The following is a 13,794-nucleotide window of genomic DNA, read 5'->3' as shown; positions in this document are numbered from 1 at the left end:
AGTAGGTTCTGCATGACCATCTAGGGCTAGACAGTCTTGTGCACCACTACTGCACATTCCAACTTGTGTCCAGATATCTACAGGACTGGACTTTGTGTCTTCATACCCATTCTAATGTTTACACGGGTTACTTATCCCATGAGGGATAGCCCAAAAATTGAACAAGACCAAAACAAGACAAATACCGAACATTCTTCTGGTGTTACGAAAATGTGCTGGGGGGTTTACATGCAAGGGATACATAGTTTGCAATCCTGAAACTGCCTAGGGTGACACTACCTACTACATATGCATAGTGGTCACTATGTGTAGATGTGGCTGCACCAAACCAGTAGGCCAAGTATGGCTGGATTTGGTGGACGTTCAGGTATGGGAGTGGGTTGTGTGCTGTGGAGGGGATGCTGGGTAGTCCATTATGCATCCAGGTGTGTTGCATTTGATATGGCCAGTTCAATCAGGACCAATCTGTGGGTATGTGCCGGTGACATGTCTATACATTTGTATCGCACATTTTAATATTCATATGTTTGTGGGATTGTGTTCTACAGTATGGCCTGTCTGGTTGTATTGCAGATGTGTATACATGTTTTTGTGTTTCTTTCTGCTTCACCCGGTGCTCCCTCATACACCTCCGGTTCACCTATTCTGCATACGACACAGTGTCGCCTTGGAGGATTATACCATTACCCATCCCCCCCACACACATATTCCTGACACTCCATCATCACTGCTTTGGTTGACGGCCCATGACACGGTCAAGGTAACACATTGCATACCCTACATATGTCAGGTACCTGTATGGTTGTGTGGACTACCCTGCCATGTTTGACTTTCCACATGCTGTACCTCACGCACATAGGTACACGCCCATACTTAACTTTCATGACATGGTTGGTATACCCGGGTAATACCCGTTCAACTGTGACACATCCTGACAAGTTCGGCTTGGACCGCTGATGTGCGGATTTTGGCCGACTGTTCTAATCATTGGTAGGATGCCACCTTTTCCTATGTCCAGGATAGGATATATTCCGGACACATATCCGAATGTACTGGACAACACATACCCACAGTCAACGGTACAGATAATACTGTTCCTTTCAGCCTACATGTTGCCTTATTGTTGTAGCAATTTATATGCTCCTTCTGTTTCATTTACATGCTTATTCTATTTCCTATCACATTTGGTATGTGAACTACGGACATACCTATTGTATGTGACTATTACATGCGTTGTGGGATATAATTTGGTCATACGGTCGCTAGATATGTACATTTATCGTGTTTTTTGTTATGGACACATCTGCCCAGCTGTGTACCCTCCATCACAATATGGGTCAGCTGGTGACCCTGACCATTGGGCTGGATGTACCTATTGGTGGCGCACTAACATATGATGCATTTCACTTCCACTTGGTATAACTATCTACACTGCGTTCATAGGTTCATAGGTTCATAGGTTAGTACTAGGCTAACTGCCCTTGCGAGCCATTTTAAGCCTAGCCAATTATCCCTTGTGAGACTCAAACCTTGCACCTTGTGTTTGTAAAGCAAACACCTTAACCATTAGGCCACCCTCCCAACCCTACTGGGGCACATGGTTGGACTATGGGCACATGGTTTTCAATGTCATTTGTTCGTGGGATAGGGACCCGTTATTCCCTACCATGCATTTGTGTTTGCTTCTTCATTTTGTGTTCACAGGAACTGTCTTGCATGCTTTGCATACGTTTCAGTATCCATGGACACTGACAGATGTGATTACTATTGCTTGCAAATTGTTATATGCAAGCATTTTAGGTTGCACGTCGACAGCTGACATTTCCACGCCTCTGTGTGGCACTTCAACACGCCCTATGCACTCGCGCTCCTTTCTTATGCACGTGGCTGTGGTGGCAGCGCGCCTTCATTAATATGCATTTGGCACTACTGCGCCATCTTCATGCCGCACGGTCGGCGCAAGCCTAACGCCGACTTTGTGCTGAGCTTCATGAATCCCGGGGGTTAACTATTCATACCGCTTAACTTCACCTTATGGTAATAAACATTCATCATTTGAAGTCTTAAAAAATTAATGTTCTACACTGTTCCATTTGAAATCATCTGTCACATATTCATTGTAAACTTTGTTTTTTTAAACAATATCTGTGGTAAATAATAGTGAACCATACTAATTCAGCCAAAGACGTTTCCATAAAATGACAAGTTCAGCTCCAGGGAAAAATGCCCCACAATTGCATTCACATGTACTATAGCTAAACACACACACACACACACACACACACACACACACACACACACACACACACACACACACACACTAAGTATGTGTGTTTGTGTGCACGTGTCTATGTATGTGTATGTACGTATATGTTGTGTGTGTGTGTGTGTGTGTGTGTGTGTGTGTGTGTGTGTGTGTGTGTGTGTGTGTGTTTAGCATTCATTTGGTAGAAAGTAAAAATGTGAGAAATATAAATGTGTGACACTACAAATATGAGAAATCACATTTGGTTGAATCCAGCCTTTATAGAGTGCAGATACACGAGTCTGCTTTAGTTTGTTGAATGCTTAAATTGTCAAAATTCATATAGAAAAAAATATCTGTATTACCTGCATTTGCTCAGATAATTAGTATGAGTTAACCAATTGAAATGTACTATACACCTGTGAAGTATATAGAATTTAATAGCTGATCACAGTGTGAAGTACACTCTGTAGTTTTACAGCATGGTAATCTGAGAAAGTAGCTGAGCTCCATGTATATTTTATCTATACAGTTATCCATGTGAGTCCTGTAAAGTTGTGTAAAGTATGGCACTTCTTTGATTTGCCTACTTAAGGACGTAATAATGGTGTTGGTTTAAGAGTAGGACTGCTTAGCTGAGAGGTATAATATACTGGTTCATAGGTTCATAGGTTCATACTAGGCTATCTGCCCTAGGGCATTTATAAGCCTAGCCAGAGTGTGTTTGACTTTTGCCACCCATTTTAAATGAATTTTGCTATGCCCTTTTTCGAGGTTAGTATACTGTGCCTCTGTCTAACAGTGACACAGAAGTGATACCCAGGGTAAACCTACGATCTCCTATCTACTCATCAAGATTCCTCTTGAAGAGAGTCAATGAGGGACTCTGCCTAACCTGGACTGGGATTTTATTCCAGAGTGAAGGAAGCCTCTGGGTTATGAATCTGTCCCTCCAGCATGCCCTATTTATTTCAGTGCTGAGGTTCAAGTCTCTTGAGCGTGTAGCTCAATGGTATTTGGATTTTCTGAGGTGCAGCATGTCCATTAATTCCGGGTTGGACATGGCTTTATACGTCAGGCACAGATCGCCTCTGAGCAGGCGGTATGCCACTGAGTAGAGCTGGAGTTTCTTTAACTGGGCAGAATATGACATCTGTTTGAGCCCTTTGATCCTCTTAGTGAGGTACTTTTGGGGTCTTTCCAGTTGCTGCAGGTGTCTGGTAAGGTACATCCCAAAAGGGGCATTGTACTCAATTATGGGCCTGATGAGGGATAAGTAAAGAGGCACGATGACCTCCCCTGATCTAGATGTGAATCCCTTCATGATTAGGTGGGCTATATAAAATGTTTTTCTAACCACTTTGGCCACGTGGTTTTCAAATGAGAGATTGCTGTCAACTTGAGTCCCCAGGTTCATAATTACTTCTTCCGTACTTAATGGATTACCACCTATGTGGTAATTTGTGGGCACTTTGTTTTTGCCAAAGGGGATGACTATACACCTTTTGGCATTTAGCTTGAGGCCATGGCTCTGGCACCAGTTGTCTGCTTCTATGAGGCCCTTTTGTAGGATGCTTGTGTCGGCTGGAGAGTCGATTATGGCGCCTAGTTTGCAGTCATCTGCGAACTTGGTCAGCCACAGTCCTTCCATGTTGGCCTGTACCTCCGAGAAATATATACCGAACAAGAGCGGTCCCGGGACTGAGCCTTGTGGGATGCCACTTGTAACTGGTTTGGAGTCTGACATGGCTCCAGCAATTCAAACCATGTGGGTTCTGTCCTTGAGCCAGTTTGCAACCCATCTAGTGACATAGGGGTTTATACTTAAGCTGGTGAGCTTATCTATAATGCCCGAGTGGGGTATTGTATCGAAGGCTTTTGCAAGGTCCAGGTAGGCTGTGTGGACCACCTTCCCCTTGTCAATGGCCTTGGTGACTTTTTCAAAGAAATCGACCAGGTTTAAGAGGCAGGATCTGCCCTGAACAAAGCCAAACTGGGTAGGATCCAGTGTCTGTAGGTCCCCAATATCTTTATTTATGAGGTCCATGATGATCCTTTCCATAGCTTTGCAGACCAAGCTAGTCAGGCTTATGGGGTAATAGTTGCCAGGATCCGTTGAGGCACCACCTTTGTGGAGAGGGACCACTGTTGCTGTAAGCCACTCTTTGGGTACATATCCTGTAGTACGGCTGAGACTGAACAGTAGTTTTATATTTGGGTTTAGCTCTTCTTGGAGTTCATGTAGGACGCAGCCCGGGACACCGTCTGGTCCCATTGATGCTGTGTTTTTTGCTTTGGAGATGGCGGCTCTTACCTGAGCATCTGAGATGTCAGGGGGGCAGCACTCTGCTGGGATAGATATTTGCCCTTTTGGTGGGGAGGGGGAGGAGAAGTTTGCACTGAACCTGTCAGCTAGGATGTTGGCAATGTCTGTGGGTTTGGTGTATTTTTTGTCATTTGGACTAATTCTGAGTATATCTGGGAATTCCTACCCAGGTTCCTAACATAACTAAAGAAAGCCTTGTGATTATCCTTAGTGTCTTGTGCAATTTTTCTCTCGAAGCTGGCCTTAGACGATTTTATGAGTGCCCGTAGTTTTTTGCTAATACTGATCAGAGATGCCTTCCCTTTTTGGGATTTTGCTCTATAATGTAGTAGCTTCCTCCTTCTATTGTATAGTTTGTTTATGGCTGGGGTCCACCAGACAGGATGCCTGCCTTTGGAGGATTGGGTCTTGGTTTTATTTGGGATTGCATGATCCATGCATTCCTGAAGGTGTTCATAGAATGCATTTATAAAGGATTCTGCGGTCTGGGCCATATTTTCCACAGGCCCAGGGACTTTGAAGGATTCCACCTTGGTTTTGAGGAGTGTGAAATTTGCTTTAGAGAAGTTTTTCACTGTGGTTTTCTGGGCAGGGGGTGGGGTCGGGATGTGAATATCCAGTGAGATTAGTTTATGGTCTGATGTTACCAGTGAGGGATACACTTCTGGTCTGGAGCATAGAGGCCCCATGTTGGTGATGATCAGGTCCAGTATGTTTTCCCCTCTTGTGGGACTGGTAACAAGTTGTTCCATAGCATTTGAGTTTATAAATTCTAGGAACCTTTGGGCTAGGGTGCTGGAGCTAGAGTAATGCTCCCAGTCTATGTTTGGGTAGTTGAAGTTGCCCAATATAATGGTGTTTGGAGAGACCTTCATATTTTCCAGTGTTCTCAGGAAGGCTGAGTTGGGTTCCTGGGTTTGGGATGGTCGTCTGTAGCAGGCTATAAACTGGAAGGCAGTTTTACCCACTGTTAGTTGCATATGGATAGTCTCTGATGCTTCGTGCTGTGCCACCAACCTGGAGGTGTGGGTATCTTTGACGAATATTGATACTCCCCCTCCTTTTGTGGTTCGGTCCAAGTTTTGGGGCCGAAAAGCATGGTATGAGGTATAACCTGGTAGTGCTGGGGTGCTCTTGGGAGCCTTGAACCAGGTTTCTGTTACTGCACAGATATCGATGTTCTCCATGCTAAGGAGAGTTTTGAGTGCATGCATCTTGAGGTTTAGACTTCTGGCGTTGAGTAGCATTACTCTTATTTTCTTATCCCTTGTGATACCTATGGAGGTGGGTTTGTCTTTTGAGCCTTACCTAAAAAAGGCACTATGGGGGTGGCAAGAGCCTTTGCCAATATTCGAAAGCCCAGGGGTGACAGGTGCAAGCCGTCCCTAGTGAAGCATCATGGCTTGTCGAGCATGTCATCCCAGGCTGACAGGCATTGGATCCCCTTTGAATGACACCAATACTTAAGCCAATTGTTGAAATTGATCATCTTGTCTTCATATTGTGGCATCATTCTTGGTGAGGGTAAGATGCTACTCAAGGTCAGGGTCATACCAGCCTGGGCTACATGCTCAGAGAGCTCCTCTATGTCTCTTTTCATGTAGTCCAGGGAGGTACATCTCAGGTCATTTATACCAGCATGGACAATGACTGAGTCATATCTGTACTTGCCTTGGAGTGACCTGAGTGCTTGTGTTATGTGGCAGATCCTAGCGCCCGACAGGCAGCTCACTGTGACCTTCTCCTTGTTCAGCCTGGTGAGCAGAACGTCAGTGTGCCTGATGATAGAGTCACGTATTACAAGTGTATCAGGTGTGTTGTTTAGCCTTAAGGGCTGTGACTGTTCAGCACACTGGCTTTGTGAGCTATGTGTTGCACGTGTTTTGTTTTGGGGTAGCGGTTGCTTGGGTGTCTGCTTTGGAGGTCTCTGCTGCTTAGGCAGATTTTTATTTAGAGCCTCTGAGTATGTTTTTGTGTGTTTATGTGTTTGATTTGCTGTCGTGGTAGGTCTATGTGAGACTGGAATTGCAGTGAGTGTGGTTTCCTTCTCCTCCTGACTGGTTATGCCAGTACTGAGTTGAGAGAGCTTAGCCTCCAGTTTGGCTATATGGTTGCATCTCTCACATGTGTTGGAATTTGTTGGGAGGAGGAGAGTGTTGTCTGTGTACATGAGGCAGTTGTAACATTGCCTCAAGATTCCCAGATTCACCAGCTGGACCGGAGAGGAGATTGACAACTGACCTTTGGACATACTAGAATAGTATTGGGAATTCCTTTATAATTGAAATAAAGAGCCAATGGGGTCAAGGTACTCAAGGGGAGTTTGTGAGGGTGTAGTGCTTTTAATATTTTAGTGCTGACTTATATAATTGTTTTAGTGAGCAAGTGCCAGACTTTAGAGTAGGAATAGGGTGTTTATTATGAAAACTAGATCAGTTCTAAGGGAAAAAGTGAAGAGCAGACTTTGTGGAGCCGAGAATGGTGTAAACCCAATTAAGCCGATCTGCTAGATGCTGCGCTATGCGCAAAATCGCACAAAGCTGTGCCAAAGCAGGTTTTATACAGGGGGACTTGAAAGAGCTAGAAATTGGCCCAAAATGGCCAATAGACTTCCAGATTCTTGTGCTGGGAACACTCCTCCAGGGATAGATAGGCTGCTCTAAGCTCCCCACTGCCACTGGTGAACAAAGAAGCCTCCCTTTATCCAAGAAAGGAAATGGGCAACACAGGAACTTTCCAAAAGTCCAGAATACAGCAAAGCCTGTATTTGGACTACTCTAGGTCAGGAAAGACGGGAAACAAGGATAATTTTTGTTTTTTTTTTTTGCAACAAACAGCAGGAAAATGCAATAAATATGTAACACAGGCTAGTGCACTTGAGTGTGTAGCCTCAACGGGTAAATGCAACAAACAGGACAAACTTTAAAAGTGCAGGTACAAAAACAACTTTAAACAGTTTAAAACAGTTCAAGAAGCAGAAATACTTGCAGTTTAGCTAGATCGGACAGTCGCCCAGGTAGTAGCAGCAGGAAAAAAAAACACTTTTATCAGGTTAGCAGTCACTCGTTTTGCCTCTCTGCTGCTAGCACCACTCTGCAGGACCACAAGGAGCTTGGCTGAGTAGTAACAAGCCCAAAAACCGTGCCAAAGTGGGTTTTATACAGGGGGGGACTTGAAAGAGTTAGAAATTGGCCCAAAACGGCAAATAGACTATCAGATTCTTGTGCTGGGAACACTCCTCCAAGGATAGATAGGCTGCTCTAAGCTCCCCACTGCCACTGGTGAACAAAGAATCCTCCCTTTATCCAAGAAAGGAAATGGGCAACACAGGAACTTTCCAAAAGTCCAGAATACAGCAAAGCCTGTATTTGGACTACTGGGATTTTGAAAAGTAGATCTCCCTTTGTTTTATTAATTTTGGTCTGTTCCAACGTTGATACGCTTCCACCAGCGATCACAGAGTTAACGACTCTTCTCCTCCACTGCACATAGTTATCAGGGAGACTCTTTACGTGTTCTTAGGAGCAGCAACCAACAGCATGCACAGATCTGTGCTATGTTATCCTGATCATTTACAATCTAGCCCTCAAATTTTCCCAGCTGCAATTCATACCATGCTTGTGTTATTGTGGAAAAGGCTAGATAAGTTAAAGCCCTGTTCTGTCAAAATGTATCTGCAATTATGTAGAAATATGCTTTATTGCTGTAAACAGTAAGTAGTTGTGTTTTTTCTTTCTAATTTACACCTTTTTCCTAATGGAAAGCTTGCTATAGTGGGCAGCATAGCTCAAGATTATTTTGTGTTGCTGACTTTTGACATTTCATTCTCTTGAACAATTTTTAATTTGTATTTGTTTTAATTAACCTTCATCATGGTTGGAAATATAAATATTTGCTCCTTAAATGTTTAATGATGGCTTTCTTTTGTCAATTTGCCATTTAATTTGAATGTATAACTTGTGTCCTTTGGCCCAGTTGCATAATGCTACATTTACTGACATTAAGTGCAAAGTCACTACTCTTACACTACATGTGGTATTTTTAAACTGCCTTGGATAGCCTCAGCATAGTTACTGCAATTATATTACCCAGTCTGCAATAGCTAATCAGCATGTTTCACTTTATTGATTTATACATTTGATAGCAAGGTAGCTGGACTGCTCTGTTGAACTTTTCAGCTACAACATATCTGAGGCATGAAGAAGGCAAAAAAAAATATGTATAAATATATATATATATATATATATATATATATATATATATATATATATATATATATATATATATATATATATACATACGCGCACGCGCGCGCACACACACACACACACACACACACACACGCACACATATATGTATAGGTGTGTGTGTGTGTATGAGTGTGTGTGTGTATATTCGCAGAGTGAGATTAACACCGATTGCCCCTGTCCATGAGGGACATAGGTGCCACCCCCGGGGTAGATTTACAGTCTCCTATCTAATTGTCTAGGTTGCGCTTGAATAGGGTTATTGAGGATCTCTGCTTCATGTGAACTGAGAGTTTATTCCAGAGGAGCGGCAATCTCTGGGAGATATATCTGTCTGTCTAGCATGTTCTGTTAATGTCACAGGCTAGGCTGAGATCTCTGGAGTGAGTAATTCTTATCCTGTTAGATTTGCAGATGTGCAGCATGTCCATTAGGGCAGGGTCAGAGGCTGCTCTGTATTAAAGGCACAAGTCACCTCTCAGCAGCCTGTAGGATACAGAGTACACTGACAGAGCTTTCAGTCTTTCCATGTAGGTCATGTCTTGGAGTCCCTGAATCTTCTTGGTGAGAATCCATGCAGGTCATGTTTTGGGGGCCCTGAACCTTCTTGGTGAGAAACCTCTGTGGTCCCCCCAGTTGCTGCAGGTGTCTGGTGAGGTACAGGCAAAAGGGAGCATTGTGCTCTATTATATATATATATATATATATATATATATATATATATAAGTTTAATATATTTATATATGAAATCTATATATACATATCCATATTCATAAATATATGTGCTTGGTATACAGATGTATGGGTGTGTGTATGTGGCATGTATGCACCCACACACACACATGCATATATGCATGGTGTAATGTTGAACTGTGAAGCAAGCTGAACTGACACTTCCTTGCTGCATGCTGTGAGGAGAGTTTTGTCAGTGCAGAGGACTTCCTGCAGCTGGGGGGGGGGGGTGTTCTGAGCTGAATGTCAATAGCTTTGATCTCCTGATGTCAGTGCAGCTGTGTTTTGTAGAGAGGTGGGTAAAGCAACATGCTTCACTAGTATATGGTGTGTGCATGTGCGTGCTTATATGCATTTATATATTTATTTTATTTATTTATTGGCACTTGTTTACTGGTATAGTCAACTGGGCCAAGCAGTGTGTGTCTGTGTATATGTCTTTATGAAGTAAAAGAACTGTGGAGCAAAGCTGTACTAACACCTGTTAGCTGCTCTGCTGGATGGTGCAAGTGCAGTTGTATGGCTGCAATAGCCAGGGTGGGTGTCCTGAGCTGATATCCATCAATTGCTTTGGTCTGCCATAGCTAGTGCCACAGTGTTTTAGTGAAAAGTGGAGAAAGCCTCAGTTTTCACTGGCATGTTGTGTGAGTATGCGTGGGTCATGGCTCTGTGTTTCTGGAGAATGGAGGTGTTCCTTTGTAAGTATGGTTTGAATGTTATGCATTGTGAAATGGAGAAAGTAAGAGTAAAATTGTGCTCACTGTGGTCCCTAGCAATTTCATCATTGCTTTGTCTAACATATACATTGCCTGTGTATGCCAATACATTTTCAGTGAGTGCCCTTTTTGGAGTATGGTGTCACTGCTGTGTTTGCTGTTATAGCTGCTGGTACTATTTCAATAGATATGTGTCATGAAGTATGTACATCTGTCTGACACGGTATAGTTGCACTGGAGAAAAGAAAAGTAGGAGTATTTGGTCACTTATCAGCATACTTCTCAAGTATCTCTAATTTTGGCTCATACCTTTGCTGTGACATCCTAAAATCTATATTGTTTTTTGATAAAAAAGGTGTTGGATTATCATCAACAAATAATGGCATTTCAGAAAACGAATGCTAATTCACGTACTCTTATTTTGTAAGCTTCTTAATTATTAGTATTGCTCATAGGATCATAGGATCATAAGAGGTTACTAGGCTATTGGCCCTGAGGGCCTTATAAGCCTAGCCAAGAGTTTATCCCATGTTTAGACAAATCAGCACCCGATGCCCCTGTCCAGCAGGGACATGGGTGGAATCCCAGGAGTATATTTTCTGTTTCTCATCCAGTTATCCAGGTCGCACTTAAAAAAGGGTAAAGTTGCACTCTGCTTGATGTGGAGAGGGAGTCTATTCCATAGATGGGGGAGTCTCTGGGACATAAATCTGTTCAGCCAACAAGTCTTGTTGATGTCACAGACCAGGTTGAGGCCATGCATGTGGGTTACTCGAGTGGAACTTGACTTGTGAATATGCAGCAGTCCCATCAAGGTGGGGTCTGTGAATGCCTTGTATGCCAGACAGATGTCACCTCTAAGGAGTCTGTATGAAACTGAGTAGAAGGATAGGGCTTTTAGTCTATTTGTGTATGGTAAATGTTTGAGGCCCTGGATTCTCTTGGTGAGGAACCTCTATGGTCTCTCCAGTTGCTGCATGTGCTTTGCGAGGTACATGCCGAAAGAGGCATTGTACTCAATAATGGGTCTTATAAGGGAAGAATACAGGGATGTTATGACCTCCTTGTCCCTGGATGAGATACTCTTACTTATGAGGTGGGAGATGTAGAAGGCTTTCCATACAACGGAAGCAACATGGTGGTAAAAAGTCAGGTTGCTATCAACCTGGGTGGCCAAATCCCTCATGACTGATTGAGTGCTTAGGACATTGTTATTAATGTGATAATTTGTGGGGAAGTCACTCTCCCCAAAGGGGATGATAATGCATTTTTTGGTATTCAGCTTGAGGCCATGTTTCTGGCACCAGTCATTTGTCTGAGTGAGATCCTCTTGGAGGCTGTCCACATCACTAGGGGAATTGATGATAACACCCAGCTTGCAGTCCTTTGCAAACTTGGTCAGCCATAACCCACTGGTTTTGGCCTGCACCTCAGAAAAGCATAGCCCAAATAACAGAGGCCCCAAGACCAAACCCTGGGGTACACTGCTTGTTACAGGTCTAGTGCTTGAGGTGGCTTTCCCTATTTTGATTATGTGGGTTCTGTCAGTGAGCCAGTTTGCTACCATCTAGTAACATATGGATTGATGCCTAGTTGAGAGAGTTTATCTATTATGCCTGAGTGGGGAATAGTATCAAAAGCTTTGGCCAGGTCAAGGCAGGCGGTGTGCACCATCTTCCCCCTCATTCATCTCTTTGGTGACTGTCTCAAAGAAGTTGACCAAATTTAGCAGACATGACCTCCCCTTGACAAAGCCAAACTGTGTGGGATCAAGTGTTTGGAGGTTGCCAATATCCTTGTTGATGAGGTCCATGATAATCCGTTCCATGGCCTTGCAGATCAGGCTAGTTAGGCTGATGGGTCTATAATTTCCTGGATCAGTGGACACTCCACCTTTGTGTAAAGGGATGACAGTGGCTGTCCTCCACTCAGCTGGGATGAAGCCAGTATGCAGGCTTTGTTTGAATAGGGTGCCTAGTGGTGCTGCAAGTTCCTGCCTGGGTTCACGTAGGATGCAGCCTGGGATGTTATCAGGTCCCATGGAGGTGGTATTTTTTGCTTTTGAGAGAGCAGTGATGATCTGTTCCATAGACATAAGAGGAAGGGCGCAGGTACTGGGGATGTCCTGATTTACTGATGGGGGGGGGGGGGCAGAGGGGTAACGTTTTTGCTGAATCTGTCAGCCAGCAAGTTTGTTATATCTATGGCATTTGTATATGTGGTGTTCTTGACCACCAGTTCTGAACAGATCTGGGTGCTTCCTTTGAGGTTGCAGACATATGTGAAGAAGGCCTTATGATTGTCCCTAGTGGCCAATTTGGACATGAAGTTTGCTCTGGAGGATTTCACTTGTGCTCTTATTTGCTTGTTCAGGCTAAGGAGACATTGCTTCCAATTGGGCACCTGCTCCTTCTTGGTCTTGGACAACAATTTTTTTCATTTTGTTATAGAGTTTATTTATTGCAGATGTCCACCAGACAGGTTTATTCTTCCTTGCAGAGGATGATTCAGTCCTGTCGGGTGTGCCTGATTCCATGCATCTATATAAATGCTCGTATAGTGCTTTGGTGTAATTTTGGATATTGGTGCCAGTTCCTACAGTGGGGGAGGGGGCTGTGAAACTGTTTATACCATCCCTCAGGAGGCTGTAGTCTGGAGAAGTTTTTATGTCTGATCCTAACTAGAGGAGGGTTGGAGGAGATGGGGGAGATGGCTTTGTGCTCAGATCTTACCAGGGATGATGATACTATAGGGATGCTGCAGTGGTTACTCATGTTGGTTAATACAAAGTCCAAGATATTATCACCCCTTGTGGAGGTATTGACTAAGTGTTCCAAGGCATTTGCATTGACAAAATTAAGGAATCTCTGGGCATTTGTGCTCTGGCATGAGTAGTTCTTCCAGTCTATGTTTGGGAAGTTAAAGCCACCCAGGATCAGGGTAAAGGGTTGAATCTTGATAGACTGGAACAGGTCCAAGTAGGCGGATTGTGCATCTTAAGTCAGATTTGGGGGCCGGTAGCTAGCTATGATTTGAATAGGAGTCTTGTAAATGGTTAACTGCACCTGGAGTGTCTCCTATGCATTATACTGTTTGACCAGCCTGGAGATGTGTATGTCATTAATGTATATTGAAACTCCACCTCCTTTGGCTTTACTGCCCACAGTTTGGGGTCTGAATGTATGATAGGATGAGTAACCAGGTAAGGCTGGGGTGCTGTCCACAGCTTTGAACCAGGTTTCTGTGACTGCACAGATGTCAGCATTTGCCAAGGTTAGGAATGCTTGCAATGAGTGCAGTTTCATGTTTAGACTCCTAGCGTTCAGCAGTATGACCCTTAATTTGTGTTTTGTTGAAATTTTTATGTTGGTAGCTTGAACCTCATCACTTTTCCTAAAAAAGGCACTATAGGGAGGCAAGAACCTTTGCCAGAAGACTGAAGCCCAGGTGAGACAGATGCAGGCCATCTCTGGCAAAGCATTCTGGTCTGTTGATCATATCTTCCCAGGCTGTCAGGTACTGGATCCC

The sequence above is a fragment of the Protopterus annectens genome, chromosome 1.part0, assembly GCF_019279795.1.
Source record: "Protopterus annectens isolate FY-2018-M chromosome 1.part0, PAN1.0, whole genome shotgun sequence".
NCBI classification, from domain to species: Eukaryota; Metazoa; Chordata; order Ceratodontiformes; family Protopteridae; genus Protopterus; species Protopterus annectens.
The sequence above is the reverse complement of the archived record's forward strand: the minus strand, read 5'-3'. Positions refer to the sequence as shown.